We start from the raw sequence: 6,552 nt of genomic DNA, 5'->3' as shown, positions 1-6,552 counted from the left end.
TTTGATGTCTATCATAGTTGTTTCCAGGAGGATGTTATGAGTAGTATTGTTTGATTTCATTAGGCCAAGAGGGCCATTTCCCTGTCTAGTGCGGGTGCGTTTAATCGGGTTTTTGTTTTGAGTGTTGTGCTGGACAAGTTTTGTGATTCGTGGAATTTGGTGGAGCCTGGAGAAGCCTTTGCTGCGATGGAAGCTTCTTGTGGCCAATCCAGGTGATATCTCTCCTTTACGAGTACCTTTCTTTCCTGTTACATGTGTATTTGTACTTGTCGAGGGGATACATTTTTGTTGGGGACCGGCAACCAAGGCATGAAGTCCCAGGTTTAGGCTAAGTATGTTTGAGGGAGGTCGGAGTAGTCACTGCCTCCTGTAAAGACATTGTCAGACATCAAAAGACCTGTTTTGGAAGGAAGTCCTAGTGGCCCTGTTCTGCTAGCCTACTAGGCAGCCGTTCTAGGAGTTCTTGTTAGTAGTGAGGCAATTAGAGAAGCCTGCCAGAAGACAATAATAATGATGCCAAGAAACCCTGGACATCCTACAAGATGAATATAAATACGAAGGTATGTAAAAAGGGGTTCTAACCCCTATCAAAAGAAATGAAATGAAATGAAAATATATAAGCAGTTGATCATTGCCTTGCGAAGGCCTGGTAGGTTCCTGGGGACGAGTCAGACCCGGGGCCGATACCTTGTCTTCCTAAGGGTGGCTTCTTGCTGAAAAAAAATAACAAAACAAGGAAGGTTGGAGCAAAAATAAAAGTGAGCGTTAGAAAAGGATTAAGTGTCGCCTTGCGAGGGCTTGGTAGGTTCTTGCGTGCCGAGACAGGTCCTGAGGCCGATGCCCTATTCTCCTTGGGTCACTACGCTCAGCTCCCTCCTTTTTACATGCCCAAGTATGTTGATAAAATAAAAACCCTAAAAGACGAAATATCCTGAACGAAAATACTCCTTGATCAGGCTATAGGAGTCCTCGCCTTGTAGGAGCTCCTAGTTGGGTTATCTTTAGTTGGTAAGTAGTTCAGACTACCACTTAGGGCAACCTCTTTAATAGGTTTTTTAGTTTGGTTGTGTTGGAGCAGTTGGTTAGTGACTCGCTTCGGATCTTCTATTAGATGATGCTAGGCCTACTCCTTGGGGATGTCATGCCTTGGTTCTGTCCAGGGGTAGGGGGAGCATTGTGCTGAGTTTTATTGTATATTTGTTTTGTATCAGCTTGATGCTTCTTTTGTTGTTTATGTGCAGATATGTTCCTGGATTCGACGGGCTGAGTCGCCCTATCCCGTGGTCGCCAATGAGAGCGAAATTTTGGTGCCGAGAATTTCTTAAAAAAAGCTAAAATTTATGAATATCAAGGGAAAAATATTCAATGTCAAAGGCGGCGGCTCGACCTAGGACAATTTTAAGCGTCAAAGTGCTCTAAGGACGCTCGGGCAACACTTGCAGATTTTTATTAATTTTTCCATGCACCTGTGCCAGTCAGTGGAGCTGGCAGTCAGTGCGGGATGCTGAGACGAGCTCACAGAAATTTTCAGATCGAGATTCGGACGTCGTATGCGAGAGGAGCCGGGGAAAAGGCCAAAAGGCCGGTCAAGAATTGGGAGGTGCCCAAAAAGGAGAAATGAGGGGGTGCCTTTGTGAAGGGGCACCCCCCCCATTAAAAAAAACGTGATTTAGGAGGGGGGCGGCAGCTGATCAGCGCCGCGAAAAAAACGCCCCCCCCAACAAATCGATGTGAAGGCTTACAAGCAAGCCATGGATCCAATTGCAAAAGGCAACCGCACTCACCCTTCGCTCCGTATCGCTCCGCTCCGCATAGTCAATGGCAGCCTATAGAGGGAGAGAGAAAATCAGTCTTTCTCTCTCCTCCCTCTCTCTCCTCTAAGAGGGAGTTCATGTGGGAAGAGAAAAGAAGAAGAAAGAATGATGGAGGCTTGTCCGGCATTGATCGGATTGCTTTACGGGCTGGAAATGGTGACTTGTGATCGTCATGAGCATGAACTGCTGCTGATTTTCAGATTTGCAGCCACGGACATGAAACCCGAAACACGCAAATAAGCGGTAATTCAATTTTTTCAAAGGAAATTTGAGATTTCATGGCTTTGATTGATAAAATGTTGTTCATGTGGGCTAAAAATTATTTATGTTGCTGTTTTCCATGAGTACTTGTTGATCATAATCAGAAAATCAGAAAAAACATGCATCTTGTGACTCAAAATAATACACTAAAACACGTAAAATATGAAAAATCAAGGGAAACTGATGTTTTTAGGCATAAAAATGGAAGAATGAATAGGAACACCAACTAAATTTTCATTTTTGCTGCAAAAAGGAACTAATGGCCACAGCCCATAACCTATTTTGAATTTTTAGTAATAAAATAATACAAAAAATAAGGAAAATTACACAAAAAATAGAAAAAAACCATAAAAAATAGGGGAAATTTGCATTTCGGGTGCGGAAAATTAACGAAAATTAAGAACAATGTTTGTGAATGTTTGGGGGGACTGAAGCATGAGGATTTTCCTCAGTTCAACCCCACCTTCTTGTTCTAGTGCGTCTTTTTCCGCTTTTTACACATAAAATGATGACAAAATGCCTCATAAATCTATACAACAATGCAACATTTGATCGATGGGAGGGTAGAGTGGTTAAAATGTGTCTAAATGCGGAGTAAAATGATGAAAAGATTGTTGTTTTTGTTTGCATGCCATATAGGTCGGTGAATAATTATAAAATAAGGGCCTAGTAGCATGAGGGTTTCCTCGGTGCTAGGTTCGTGCAACGCCGCATAAGAACGGTAGTTGAAAATCATTGAAAGGATGTTTTCCACATGTGCACAATATTGATTTTATAATTATTTGAGCACCTAGCATCCACACTATGCATAATCCATGGAAATATTTAAAGGTATCAGAAATCCTGGATGCACAGCAATTGCTTTCATTAGGACCTTGACCCACGTTGAGTGAGAGATAGGACACCGTAAGCCATAGGCTAGTCGTGGGGTCTAGGGAAAAGAGAAGTAAGGACAATGGTACATTCCTGTATACGATTAAATGGTACCTTGAGTGGATTTTGTGCGACATGTTTATATGTTGAGCGACGCATTGAGGGGCCAATCCCCAAGGTGTAGGAGAGTCACAGAGGGGTGGCGTCATTCAGCCATTGGAGGACCCCCTATGTCTGTGCTTCGTGCCATTAGGCAATGTGTAAGGGACTCCCTCTGAGGAGTAGTGGGTGAGAGAAGAGTGGACTACAAACGACGTAATACAAACGCAAGACATTTAGGAAGGCAATGTATGTGTCATCAACGCTCCTGGCCGCGAGGCCGTGGGGTTGTTGAGCGCGTGAGATAGAGGTCCGGCTAGTGCACGAGCCAGTGCCGGCCTGTTCTAGATTCCATCAGCTGTTCATCCTGAGTTTGTTTGCAGGTTGAAGAAAGCATTGCATGGCTTGAAGCAAGCACCTAGAGCATGGTCTGACAAGATAGGACAGTATCTTGTCACTATTGGCTTTCAAATTTCCAAGGCAGATTTCTCACTTTACGTGAGAAAAACAAAGAAAGATATTATGCTGCTTGTCATTTATGTTGATGATTTGATTATCACAGGTGATAGTGATGAAGATATCCTTCATGTGAAAATGCTATTGAAGCAGAAGTTTGAGATGAAGGATTTGGGAGAGCTGCGTTATTTCTTGGGCATTGAGGTGATTTGATCACCAAGTGGGATATGGCTCTTACAAAGGCAGTATGGATTGGACATGTTGTCCAAATATGGGATGACAGGCTGTAAGCCTATTTCAGTTCCTTTGGAGCAGAATGTGAAGCTGAGCGCAGATGCAGGTGAGCTTCTGGAAGACCCTACTATGTACAGACGCATAGTAGGAAGTTTGATTTATATGACTATTACCAGGCCAGATTTGAGCTATGCTGTTGGATTGGTAAGTCAGTTTATGTGTGACATTCCCGATTTCTAAGCACGCGTTCTTCACATGAACCACCTCTTAATAGGAGGTCATGAGAATAATAAATTGAAAATAAGGGAAATTTTTTTATTTTTCCCCCAACGACTGTCATGCTGGAGGGGAGGGGAATAGCAAGGATGACTGAGCATCCTTGCTGGATGCCTGAGGGGGGGTGAACCCATGCAGGTGGGAGGATCCCCTCCCCTCACCTATATAAATCGTGTGGAGTGAGCAGAGGAGGGAGGCAGAGCTAGATCACTGCCAATGTGTCGTGATGCGCCATGAGGAGAGAGGGAGTTGCGACAGACTGTGGAGGCTATAGTTGAGGAAGGTGGAAGGAAGTAAAGGGAGGGAGGGAGCTGTGAAATCTGTTCGTGGAGGAGGAAGGAGCTGCCGCCGTGTTGGAGGGAGCTGCCAGCTGAGAACGCCGCCAACGGCTGAGCTACTGCTGCTGACACCGCCTGTTGTCGTAGAGCTCACGGTCGCCGTCAAAAGCCTCCACGTAGCTACCTGAAGCTTCTTAGAAGCTTCTCTAGGAAGCTTCTAAGGGGGCTTCTCTAAGCCCCCTTCCCATGGATTCCCCATAAAGCCCATTTTACCCTCCACGGGTTCCTTTTAAAATCCCCTTTTCCATTGCAACACCCACAAGCCCCCCTACCCCGGGCTTTGAAGAGAAGAAGGGGAAGCCTACAAGCCCCTTCCCACCAATCACCCACAAGGCCGGCCCTAGGATTTTAGGGAAGGAGAAGAAGAACTCTTAAAGCCTCCATTCTTCCAAGGCCCATTCGCAAGAGCCCTTTCCACGAACACCCTCGTAAGGCCTCAATTTTTGAAACTCCATTCATAAAATCCCCATTTCCAAGAACTTTGTAGGAGCCCCATTTCCACAAACCAAGCTCCAACCCCGCAAGGCCTCCCATAAGGACAAATTCCGCAAGCCGGTATTCTCAAGAATCCACACTTCGGAAGGGATCTCCTGCGTACGAGGGAGAAGGGCAAGATCTTGAGGCTACGTACCAGGGCAAGTAAATTCACCGATCGGGTAAGGGTAAAGGCAAATCGGAAGTCCGTAATTACGCCTACGATGGCCCCTAAAAAGTCACAAGGTGCGCCTGCGGGAGGTTCTTCTCCTAATATTCACATGGATATCTTCCCAAGCCCACAAGTCTAGGTTTTTACTAATTTTGATTCCATGCAAAAGCATTGCATTAATCACGATAACTTTATGGATTAGGAAGCACCTATGCATGCTCAAAATCACCTAGTCAAGTTAAATGCAACTGGAAATAAATCGACTATTCGAACAATGATTAGAATTAGTTCATGACATGAAATTAGATCATTGGTATTTTCCATATAAAGAAATTGTCTATCCATTTAACGTCCTTAATAGTATGTTGCCTTGTCATGCATGTCAAAGTGACGGCCTAGGACACCTATTGCCTATCATTATAAGGTTGAGATTATTAAAGTGTACCTTTGACTAGGCATGGAAAGATTAATTGCACGTCGCATTTTTAGACAAATCTTCATTGAATGATTCATTAGGGAAAGTCCTTAACCCCGTAGGAAATAGAAGAGCGCGGAAATGATTCCAGGAATTTGCGTGTGGCATGTGATTGTAAATTGGAATAGGTCAACTCTAGTTTTTTTGGCATGAATTTCACTACATTGTAGTCAGGAAAGGAGTGCATGTTGCACATTTGTCATATGAAAAATTTCATTCATCAAGAGTTGTATTTAGGGAAAGGCTGCATGGTTTATTGAAGCATGAAATCTTAAAAGCTTAGAAAAAGAATTGTGGGCATGATTCTTGAATGCAAGTCCTAGTAGGATCAATGGAAGTTATGCCGCAATTTAACATGGGTTTTGATCTTAACAAGAAAAGTTAGGGTTATTGCAAATTTAGGGGTACGTAGAAGCAATGAATCACGCGTTTAGGTGAATTGTGAGATGTTACAACTAGCTTTCTCCTTTAAGATCAAGTTAACATCTCTAGGGATGGTTCGTCCTTGTCGCAAGACAAGTAGATCGAATTATCTAAATCTCCTAACCCGCAAGGGATTTGCATAGGATGGCTCAACCGATACGATAAATAACCCAAGTGCTAACTAGGGTTTAGCACGTTAAGGACTTGACCTAGTTTCACGCACTTGTTGCCAAGACGAAACCCTTGAACCAAAGGTCCTACCCACATTCATGGAATGTAGGGAAAATTGGACGCTCGTGCATAAAACGATCTAAGGTTTCTACCCTAAGGATCACTCGTTCAAATGATGAAACTCGGATTGAGTTGGAATCCCTAGGACCCGAACATTGTCGGCCTAGTATAATTAGGAATGGGTTGGGTAAGAAGACACCCTAAACCCTGCTTCTTGTCTGGAGATAATTCCGTGACCAGAAAATGCCGTTTAATGAGTGAAATGATCCCATGGAATAGATGCGACACTTGTGCAACAAGTTGCAACGTCATGTGGTTTGTTCACAAGAGAGTTTTGCCATTCCTTAGAATGAGGTTGGCAGGTTCTTGCGCAAGTTTAACTTGCAAGAGGATGAGTAGTCATCCTGTTACATCACCTTTCTTGGG

The sequence above is a fragment of the Lygodium microphyllum genome, chromosome 21 (assembly GCF_053477565.2).
Source record: "Lygodium microphyllum isolate KBCC chromosome 21, Lygodium_microphyllum_v1.1.10, whole genome shotgun sequence".
Classification (NCBI taxonomy): domain Eukaryota; kingdom Viridiplantae; phylum Streptophyta; class Polypodiopsida; order Schizaeales; family Lygodiaceae; genus Lygodium; species Lygodium microphyllum.
The sequence above is the reverse complement of the archived record's forward strand: the minus strand, read 5'-3'. Positions refer to the sequence as shown.